The following is an 11,303-nucleotide window of genomic DNA, read 5'->3' as shown; positions in this document are numbered from 1 at the left end:
GAGGTGCTTGCCAAAGGATAAAATGAAAAAAAGGAAAGGTGAAGATCACCTTAACTCTTGCATAAAGTAAAGACATAAAGTAAAAGATAGGCCCTTCGCAGAGGGAAGCAGAGGTTGTCATATGCTTTTAGGGTTTGATGCACAAAATCTTAATAGAAAAGAATGTCACTTTATATTGCCACTTGTGATATGAACCTTTATTATGCAGTCCGTCGCTTTTATTACTTCCATATCACATGATCGTATAAAGATTATTTTCTCCGCCCTAATAAGTCATACATATTTAGAGAGCAATTTTTATTGCTTGCAACATGACAACATACTTGAAGGATCTTACTAAATCCATAGGTAGGTATGGTGGACTCTCATGGAAAAACTGGGTTTAAGGATATTTGGAAGCACAAGTAGTATCTCTACTTGGTGCAAGGAATTTGGCTAGCATGAGGGGGAAAGGCAAGCTCAACATGTTTGGAAGATCCATGACAATATACTTCAACTGAGATGTGAGAAAACATAAACCATTATGTTGTCTTCCTTGTCCAACATCAACTCTTTAGCATGTCATACTTAATGAGTGCTCAAATCATGAAGAGAAGTCCAAGATAGTATATTTATATGTGAAAACCTCTCTTTCTTTATTACTTCCTATTAAATGCAACAATGACCAAAACTACGTTTGTCAACTCTCAACAACTTTTATGCATCAGACTCTTTATATGTGAAGTCATTACTATCCATAAGATCAATATGAACTCTTTTATTTCTTTTTATTCTTTCTACTTTCTCAAGATCATAGCAAGATAGCAAAGCCCTTGACTCAACACTAATTTTTGTTATAGATAGCTCACGGACTCGATTACATAAAGATAGCACAAAGCAAAACTCAAAACTAATTCATACCAAAACTTCAATCTACTAGATCAAGATATTACTAAAAGGGATCGAACTAAGTAAAACGGTAAAGATAGGGGTATGATGGTGATACGATACCGAGGCACCTCCCCCAAGCTTGGCAGTTGCCAAGGGGAGTTCCCATACCCATGTAATTATGTCCTCGAAGGTGGCGAAGAAGGAGTTGTTGATGATGTAGGCTTGTTCCTCAATTTATGCTTGAGGACAACATTTTGCTCCTTTAGATCATCAATATCCCGCTCAAGACTTAATATCCTTCTGCATAGTTCCTGCTTGTTTTCTTGGAAGAGACGAAAAGGGATAAACTCGATTTTTGGCTTCTTTGCTCTCTTATGGAGGCTTGACTTTTTAAACTCCACATGCATGTCACCAGGTTGAGGTAATGGGGCTTCATCTTTGTCTGAGCTCGTCTGCTCCTTTCCCTTAGGCTCATAGTCTTCCTCTTCCTCAGTGGTCCAGCCACCATGCTCCAAGTCCCCATAGACCTTAGGGTTTGCAAGGAAATCAACCACATAGCTTTCTGCCTCCGAATCCTGGGATGACATATTGCTCTAACCTGCGGTACAAATAGCTCGAAACAAAAACAGAAGATTTTTGCGTGATACGGTGATCAAAACCTTCAGGCGATTACCGACCAAAAGAAGTAACATGCAAGAAAATGGAGTCCGGGAGGCACACGAGGTGCCCACGAGACAGGGAGCGTGCCTAGTAGGGGGGGCGCCCTCCACCCTCGTGGAGGCCTTGTGTCCTTCTCGGTTTACTTCTTGCTTTCCAAAATTCTTAAATATTCCAAAGCGGAGAAAAATTGCCATTAGAATTGTTTTGGAGTCGGTTTACTTACCGTACCTCATACCTATTCCTTTTCGGAGTCTGAAACGTTCTGGAAAGTGTCCCTTATGTATTCCTCTGGGATTACGGTTTCAATAATATTAGTTTCAACATTTATAGGATTACATGAGATATAATGTTTGATTCTTTGACCGGTCACCACCCTCGGACTTGTGCCTTCGAAGTAGTTGATTTTCATGGCACCGGAACGATAGACCTCCTCGATAACGTAAGGGCCTTCCCACTTAGAGAGAAGTTTTCCTGCAAAAAATCTTAAACGAGAGTTTAATAGCAACACATAATCACCTACGTTAAACTCACGCTTTTGTATCCTTTTGTCATGCCATCTTTTAACTTTTTCTTTGAACAGCTTGGCATTCTCATAGGCTTCGGTTCTCCATTCATCAAGTGAGCTAATATCAAATAACCTCTTCTCACCGGCAAGTTTGAAGTCATAGTTGAGCTCTTTAATAGCCCAATATGCCTTATGTTCAAGTTTGAGAGGTAAGTGACATGCTTTTCCATAAACCATCTTATACGGAGACATACCCATAGGATTTTTATATGCAGTTCTATAGGCCCATAATGCATCATCAAGTTTCTTGGACCAATTCTTTCTAGATCTATTCACAGTCTTTTGCAAAATTAATTTGAGCTCTCTATTACTCAACTCTACTTGACCACTAGACTGTGGGTCATAAGGAGATGTAATTCTATGATTAACATCATACTTAGTAAGAATCTTACGAAAAGCACCATGAATAAAATGTGAACCACCATCAGTCATAAGATATCTAGGGACTCCAAACCTCGGAAAAAGAACTTCTTTAAGCATCTTAATAGAGGTGTTATGATTAGCACTACTAGTGGGAATAGCTTCTACCCACTTAGTAACATAATCAACAACAACTAAAATATGTGTATATCCATTAGAGGCAGGAAAAGGTCCCATATAATCAAAGCCCCAAACATCAAATGGTTCAATAACAAGGGAATAATTCATAGGCATTTCTTGACGTCTACTAATATTACCAATTCTTTGACATTCATCACAAGACAAGATAAACTTACGAGCATCTTTGAAGAGAGTAGGCCAATAAAAACCGGATTGCAATACCTTATGTGCAGTTCTATCTCCAGCGTGGTGTCCTCCATACGGTTCGGAGTGACACTTGCGTAGGATCTGTTCCTGTTCATGCTCAGGTACACAATGTCTAATAACACTATATACTCCTTCTTTGTAAAGGTGTGGGTCATCCCAGAAGTAATGTCTTAAATCATAAAATAACTTTTTCTTTTGCTGGTATGTGAAACTAGGTGGCATAAATTTAGCAACAATGTAATTAGCATAATCAGCATACCATGGAGCAGTACGAGAAGCACTAATGACCGCTAACTGTTCATCTGGAAAGCTATCATCAATAGGTAGTGGGTCATCAAGAACATTCTCTAACCTAGACAAGTTGTCTGCAACGGGGTTCTGATCTCCCTTTCTATCAATAATATGCAAATCAAATTCTTGGAGCAAGAGAACCCATCTAATAAGTCTAGGTTTAGAATCTTTCTTTTCCATAAGATATTTAATAGGAGCATGATCACTATGAATAGTAACTTTAAAATCAACAATATAAGGTCTAAACTTATCACAAGCAAATACAACTGCTAAGAATTCTTTTTGAGTAGTAGCATAATTTCTTTGGGTAGTGTCAATGGTTTTACTATCATACTGGATAACATTCAATTTCTTATCAACCCTTTACCCTAGAAAAGCACCTACAACATAATCACTAGCATCACACATAATTTCAAAGGGTAAATTCCAATCAGGTGGTTGAACAACAGGTGTGTCGGGGAAACTGATCCACGAACACCTATGGGGCTGGCGGACCGAGCCCCTTTCGGTTCGGCGGGGGGCGGAGATCGCACAAAGAGCAGATCGAGGCGAAACACACGAGCAGTTTACCCAGCTTCGGAGCTCTCCGGAGAGATAATACTCCTACTGCTGCTTGTCTAATTGTATTAAGTTCTTGCTCAGGAGCGCTGAGTGCTACAGTACACTCGAGCTGCTAACAAGACCGAGCGTGAGTGTTTTCTGGTTTCGAACCGAACCCCCTCTACGTTGCGCATGGGCCTCCTTTTATATGCTCAAGGGGTCACCGACAGGTGGCAAAGTAGACAAGGGTAAAAATGGAAAAAGAGGGGTGGTTGGTACAGCTACCTGTATAGTGCATCCTACCTAACCCTGACGGCAGGGGACAAGGGCGTTAAATGCCCGTCCGTGTCGCCCAAACAGTGCAGAAAAGGACCGTCAGGGACGCCACCGCTCGCCATGATGGCAGTCTTGTCAGCGTCGCATGCCACCGCGCACCGCTGGCTGCACAGCCTCTCGCCACGCGCGCTTGGAAAGGCCCCCAGGGCGACACGTTGGTCGATGTGCTGGAGCGTAGGTACAGAGTGGCCGCTTGCCGCGACAAGCGCCTTGCCGCGGTCGTTGTCTTGCCGCGCCCGGAAGCTTGTCGCTCACCGGGCCTTGCCGGGACGGGCGGCGCGTCGCGGCAAGTTCCTTGTGATGCCTTGATTGGCCTTCCTGGCAAGCTCCTCTTGCCGGGGCCTTGTCTCCTTGGCTTAAATACTTTGATCTTGAATGGCTCCAAAGGAACCACGGAGGACCTTGGCGGTCACCCGGCAAGCCTTGCCGCGGGGCGCTGCAACTGCCCGTGCACAAGTTCGGGATACTAGGGTACCCCTATTCTAGTACACCGATAGGAGCCCCCGGGCCTGGGCCACACACGGTGCCGAGCGCTTTTGGGCCAGGCCCAGAACAGGGCACGGGCACGCGCGGCCTGGGTCACGCCGTATCTTACTCCGTATCCACCGCGCCCTCCCCCAACGGCACGCGTCGAATGCGGCGTCGTGGGAGAGATCGTGGGTGGTTTCTTTATTCGGAAGGAAGAAACGTCCGCCCCCTCCCTCTATAAGCAGGGGAAACAGGGGCAGTTCGCCCATCTCGCCGGTTGCTACTCCATTTTCACAAATCTCCGCCGCTCCCCCCTTCTTCCTGAAGCCGAAAGCAGCGTTCCGCACCCCCATTGCCACCAGCACCACCAACGCCGTCGATCTCCCCCACCACCTCCGCCATGGCTCCGAAAGCCGACAAGGGGAAGGGCGTGAAGTCGGCCGAGGCGCAGCGGCTCGCAGCGCTGCAAAAGGAGCGGGCCATCTTCCCTCCTCAGCTTGACGCAAAGGAGCTGAGGGAGTACTACCATCTCTTCTGGTCAACGGAGACGCGAGCGCATCGGCGCACGAAGGTACTGCCGGCTGCCGCTTCGAGACTAGCTCTGAACGGATATCCCTTCTTCGTGTTGTTCTTCTACTGCGGGTTCTGCCCGCCCTTTTCTGAATTCTTCTGTGATATCATGAACACCTACGGGTTCCGCCTCCTTGACTTCACCCCCAACGCCGTTCTGACCATGGCAGTTTTCGCACATCTGTGCGAAAACTTTGTCGGAGTCCATCCAAACGTAGCCCTTTTTCGCCACTTCTTTATGCCCCGGGTTGAGAGAGGGGAGCCCCTTGCCGGCGGAATTGCTTGGATCTCGAGAGTCGGCAAGAAGGAAGCCTATCTGGAGGGGGAGCTCCACAGCAAGTGGGAGGAATGGAGAGCAGAGTGGTGCTGGAACGTCGAGGAGAACCCGCAGCCATTTACTGCCCTGCGACAAGCCCCAATAGCGCGCGGCAATGATTGGAGCAACGTTGCCCCGGAAGACGACAGGCTGAAGATTGCCGTCACCCGGATCCTTCGCCTCAGGCTTGCCGGGCTCACCGTAGGCGCCGTTGGCGCAGATTTCCTTCGTCGCCGCATCGCCCCCTGCAAGAGAGGGGGAGACCCGCCTGGGAGTTCCAGAACTCGGCGGATATCATGAGGCTGCGCCCGGGCCTCAACTTCAACTTCACCGTTCTGGAGCTGGATGCGATGCTCCTGGAGCTATTCAAGCGCGATCCTCAACATCCATTCATGTTGCCGAGGATGGTCGTTCCGTTGTGCAACAACTCCTCGCTCGACCGCATCCGCGCAATGATGCCGCTGTGCGACTCGCAAGGCATCGTCCCGACTTGGCAAGATCCTGCAGATGACGCCGTGCGGGATTTCTTTGACGGCTTGATAGAAGTGCCGGTCCGCGCTGATGAACAGAAGAGCCTCACCCGCGACACCACCGATGATGAGATGCAGCGCATCGCCACCAGGCTGGAGGAGGCGGCGGCAGCCGCTGCCGCGGCTGAGTTTGGGTTCACCGTGGAGGAGGCAGAGGTAGCAGAGGCGGCAAGCCTTGCCAAGCACGAGGAGTTCGTCGGCGAGGAAGAGCTTGCCGGGCCTAAAGCTGAGCCGAACGAGCCCGGCGAGGGAGAGCTCGTCGGGCCCGAACCTTCAGACAGCCCGCCGCAGGCGGAGCCCCCAGCCCCGCGAAGAAGGCGTCTCCGCAAGGCCGCAGACGTAGCGGGGCAGGAGACGAGCCAACAGCCGCCGAGCCGCGCGACATGCTCTACCGCGGCAAGCACCGTTGCTGCGGGAGCGCCTCACGCCGCGGCGGCAACTGGAGCGGGGTCTTCCCGGTCCGCCGCTACTGCTCCTGCGAAGCGAGCAAGGGAACCTACTCCTCCGCCTCGTCGCACCGGAGGCGAGCCGGACTTTGATCTCTCCGCGCTCAGCTCCGACGAGGAAGAAGAAGAGTAATATTCCTTGCTATTCTTATAGTTCTTCAATTTTGTTGCTTTGTCTTGTATCTGACTTGCTTTTACTCTGAACCTATTCCTTTTCAGGACGCTGGCCCAGACAGCAGCGAAGAGAGCCAAGGCCCCGGTGATTGTCATCGAGGACGACCCCACCGCGACGGCAGAGGACATGTCCGAGACCACCTTGTCGGACCCGGCAACCATTCCTCAAAGCAGCCCCCAGCGCAACCCTCCACGTAAGTACATAGTTTACTTCCTGCTTTCGGGCGTGAATGGGTGCTCTTCCTTTGCTGATATCCGAGTGCTGGTTCATGCAGTAGCAGAGCAGCCTCACCAGGAGAGCCCGGAAGCCGCTCTCGAAGTGCCATCTGCTTTGACTACACCGCCAAGGGAGGATTCCCAAGCAAGGGAGCGTTCTCCGGCAAGGGAGAATTCTTCGGCAAGGGACAGCTCTCCGGCAAGGGATAGCACCAGCGATCCTCCGGTGGTTATGACCACGACTGCAGATACAGGTAATCCTCTTGCTTGAAAACTTCTCTTGGATTCTTCTTCTTCTGATTTTCTTTTTGAATATTCGCTTGACCTTTCTCCCCTCTTCGGTCGTCAGATCCACCTGCCACGGAGCCGATGGAAACCGAGGCTACCGGCGAGGAGAACGCGCGCGGCAACAATGACGACGCCGCTGCCACCAAAGAAGAGGCCGGTGCTGATGATCCCGCCGGCGAAGAGGCCGCCAAGGTTGCCGCCACAGAAGCTGGCGAGGAATCCGGCGACCGCACTAACGGCCCCGAGGCCGCAGGAGCGCCAGGCGCTGCACTGACCGCCGATCCCTCTGCCGCTGCTGCAGCGCCAGGCTCTGAAGAGCCCCAGCCCGGCTCCTATTTGTAGGCCGGCGATGGCGTCTTCATCAAGCTCCCCTGGGCGTCGAGCTCCAGGGCGCCGGTCGAAGGAGAAACTTTTGACGAAGAGGTGCTCGCCTCCACTGGGCTGATGCTGGTTGACGCGCCATGTAGCAGCAGCGACGAGTCTGAGGAGGAGCGGCTGCTGCGGAAGCTGCTGTCGCTCTACCGCGCCCGACAAGCCAAGCTGGCGTCCCGAGAAGCACTTGTCGCGAGGGCGGGAGTGGATATTGAGAAGTGCGCGGAGGAGCTCCGGAGTCTCAGGTAGGAAGCTCTCCGGTCTCTGGCAAAGGAGCAGGAGCAAGTTGCCGAGGAGCGAAAAGCCTTCCTCCTCGCGAAGGCTGAAGTTGAAGAGCAACAGCGGCTTGTCGCCGAAAATCTATTTGCGCAGGAGGGAGAGTTGGCACAGCGCAAGGTCAATCTTGGCAGCCATGAGGAGGAGCTTGTCGCGCACGAGCAAGCAATTGGCGGGGCTCTCAAGGAAGCGAAAGATGCTGCCGCAGCTGCCGAGGCCTCCAAGAAGGAGCTGGAGATGAAGGTGGCGCAGCTGGAGACCGATCTCAAAGCGAGCGGCGAGGAGCTTTCCGTGCTCAAGCGTGAGCGCGAGAAGGACGCTGCCGCTCATGGTGAGCTGCAGGGTCTTCTCGCTGAGAGGACCAAGGAGCTCAGCGCCGCCAAGGATTCCAATGCAGATCTCGAGTTGAAGTTGGCTACTTTGACTCAGACGCTGGACGGCGCCAGGGAGCGGGAGGTGGCCTTGTCGGAGAAGATCAAGGTCGACGAGGCGCTGCTGGCGAGTGCTGCTGCCGCCCACGACGCTTTCAGGGAGACTGTGGAGCACTGGACCGAGGGTCTTGTGGATCTTGCCACCGCCATCGATGGGGAGCTCGCGCAGCTCGGGATGGAGGATCTCGGGTACTCGTCCGGCGAGCACCTCCAACCCAGCGCCAAGCTCAGCTTGTTCTTCAAAGGCGTGGCGACGGCCCTCCAGCGACTCCGGGAGAAGATCCCAAAGCAGCTGGCCGACGAGTCGCACAAGATCTGCGCAGGAGCTCTCCATAAGGTGCTGATGAAGGTGGCCTTCCGCAACCCAGGCCTCAACTTCGCCAACGTTCTCAAGTCCTTGCCGCCGGATGCTGATCTGGAAGTGCTCAAGACCCTTGTCGCACCCATTGTCGATAGGGTGAGCGGGATCAAGAGGTTTGAGGGCGATCGCATAGATTAGGCCGCTCGTTTTCTCTTTCTCTTTGTCATTGCTAGTCATATCATGAGAACAATCTATTACAGCTGCGACAAGCTATCTTGTAATATAACTCTATTTTGGGTAGAGATTGCTGTGTTATTTCCTTTACTTGATCCCTTCCTTTGTATGTTTTTGCCCTACGCTTTTAGGGAACTTGTCGGTGCAGGCACCTGGGCCACGAGCGCTGCGTGCGGGACATCAGCATCCTGCTGGCGGTGCCGCTACCGACAAGAAACCTTGTCGCAACTAGTCGCAGCTCACTTAAGTTGCTGAGCGGACTCGAAACAAAGTAAGGGCGCAACTAGCTACGAGTTGGTTCCTCCGCGCACAGGTTTTCCATACAAAGCACGGTCGTTCGAGGAAGATAACTTAAAAAATTAAAACTGATTGCTCAAACTCTAGCAACTTAGCTTTTCTGTCGTTTGCTTTCCGGTAAGGCGAAACTTCCTTGAACGATGCCTGGTCCACACCATTATCTTCTCCTTTCCCCCTGGCAAACTTGTGTGCGAGGGAACCTTCCTTTCCTTTGAGAAAGAGAAAGAAGAGAAAATAAAGATATGGAGCCTTACGGCTCGTTATTGCTTACCGGGGGTAGGTGCTACACAAAGTGTCAGATAAGGCATGCAAAAATAAAGTAGAAAGCATGATATTGACAAGATGTGCGGAGCACATGAGTTTTACTTATGCACAGGGTCTGCGCCCGGCTTTGTACAAATGATTACATGCAACATCGGCAAGACTTGCACAAAAGGTGGTTGCCGGAACAGGTTCCGGCAACCGCGCCCTATGGGTAAAACTTACGAAGATGCTCAATGTTCCAGGAGTTGCTCACCGGAATGCCATCTTCGGTCTCAAGGTGGACAGCGCCAGGCCTAGTGACTCGTTTCACCCGATAAGGGCCTTCCCACTTTGGCGTCAACTTGTTGGAATTCTTGGCGGATTGAACGCGCCGAAAACAAGGTCGCCTTCCTCGAGACTTCTGGCACTAACTTTGCGGCTATGGTAGCGGCACAAAGCTTGCTAGTATCGAGCAGCTCGTACAGCGGCCTGAAGACGGTCTTCCTCAAGGAGCAGCGCATCATCTTGTCGCAGCTGCTCTTGCTCAAGCTCATCATAAGCGAGCACTCGAGGTGACCCGTATACAAGTTCCGTGGGGAGAACTGCCTCTGCTCCATAGACTAGAGCGAAAGGTGTCTGGCCAGTGGCTCGATTTGGCGTCGTCCTGATCGACCAAAGAACCACCGGCAGCTCCTCGATCCAGTTCTTTCTGCACTTGTGCAGCCTGTCGAAAGTTCTGGTCTTGAGCCCGCGCAGCACTTCAGTATTTGCCCTCTCTGCTTGACCGTTGCTTCTCGGATGAGCAACAGAAGCGAAGCAGACCTTGGCGCCAAGATCTTGGACGTACTGCATGAAGGTGCGGCTCGTGAATTGTGTGCCGTTGTCGGTGATGATCCTGTTAGGGATCCCGAAGCGGCAAACAATCGACCTGAAGAACTTGACTGCTGACTGTGCTGTCACCTTCCTCACTGCTTCCACTTCCGGCCACTTTGTGAACTTGTCGATTGCAACGTACAAGTACTCAAAGCCCCCGATAGCTCGGGGAAAGGGGCCGAGGATGTCGAGCCCCCAGACCAAAAATGGCCAGGATAAAGGGATCGTCTGGAGAGCTTGAGCTGGCTGGTGTATCTTCTTGGAATGGAACTGGCACGCTTCACACTTGGTTACTTGTGCAGTTGCATCCTGGAGGGCTGTCGGCCAAAAGAAACCTTGCCAGAATGCTTTGCCGGCAAGTGCTCTTGTGCCAATGTGATGACCACATATGCCTCCATGTATCTCTGCCAACAGCTTTTGTCCGTCTTCCCGGTCAATACACTTCAATTTTACCCTATTGAGTCTTCTTCTATACAGTGTGTTGTCGACAAACTGGTACATACTTGACTGCCGAGCTACTCTTTCCACTTCTTCTTGCTCTTCGGGAAGTTCTCCTGTCTGAAGGAAATGGACAATTTGCTGTGCCCATGCTGGAGCTTGTGGCTCGACAACAAGGACTAAAGGCACATCTGCTGCTGTGGGAACATCCGCTTCTATGGCGAGAACTTGTGGCTCTGACGGAGCTTGATGTTCCCCGGCAAGCTTGCCGGAGCAAAACTTGTCGGGAGCGCCTGCTTCAACGGAACAAGCACTAAGGCTTGCCGGAGCAGACTGCTCCTCAACATCCTTGGTGTTGATTTTGAGGACCTTCTTGGCGGCGGCTTCGGGGAGCTCTGCCGGAAAATAGTCATCAGAAATCAACTTCCTCTTTTTGCCCTGTCCAATTGATGGTGTTACGGATGGTTGAGTCAGCTTGAGCACAAAGATCCCTGGTTCCACAGGTAACTTAAGTGCGGCGCACTTTGACAGGCCATCGGCAATGTCGTTCTGAGCTCTTGGAACATGTTACATCTATAGGCCGTCAAAGCGCTCTTCTAGCTTTCTCACTTCATCAATGTAAGCTTCCATCAATGGACTCTGATAATTCTTGTTTACTTGGCGGACGACAAGTTGTGAGTCACCCCTGACAATGAGCTTCTTGATCCCAAGGTCTGCTGCGATCCTGAGACCGGCAAGCAAACCTTCATACTCTGCAGTATTGTTTGTTGCTTGCTCCTTGGGAAAGTGCATCTGGACTACGTACTGGAGGTGCTCTCCGG

Source organism: Triticum aestivum, chromosome 3B (genome assembly GCF_018294505.1).
Source record: "Triticum aestivum cultivar Chinese Spring chromosome 3B, IWGSC CS RefSeq v2.1, whole genome shotgun sequence".
Classification (NCBI taxonomy): domain Eukaryota; kingdom Viridiplantae; phylum Streptophyta; class Magnoliopsida; order Poales; family Poaceae; genus Triticum; species Triticum aestivum.
The sequence above is the reverse complement of the archived record's forward strand: the minus strand, read 5'-3'. Positions refer to the sequence as shown.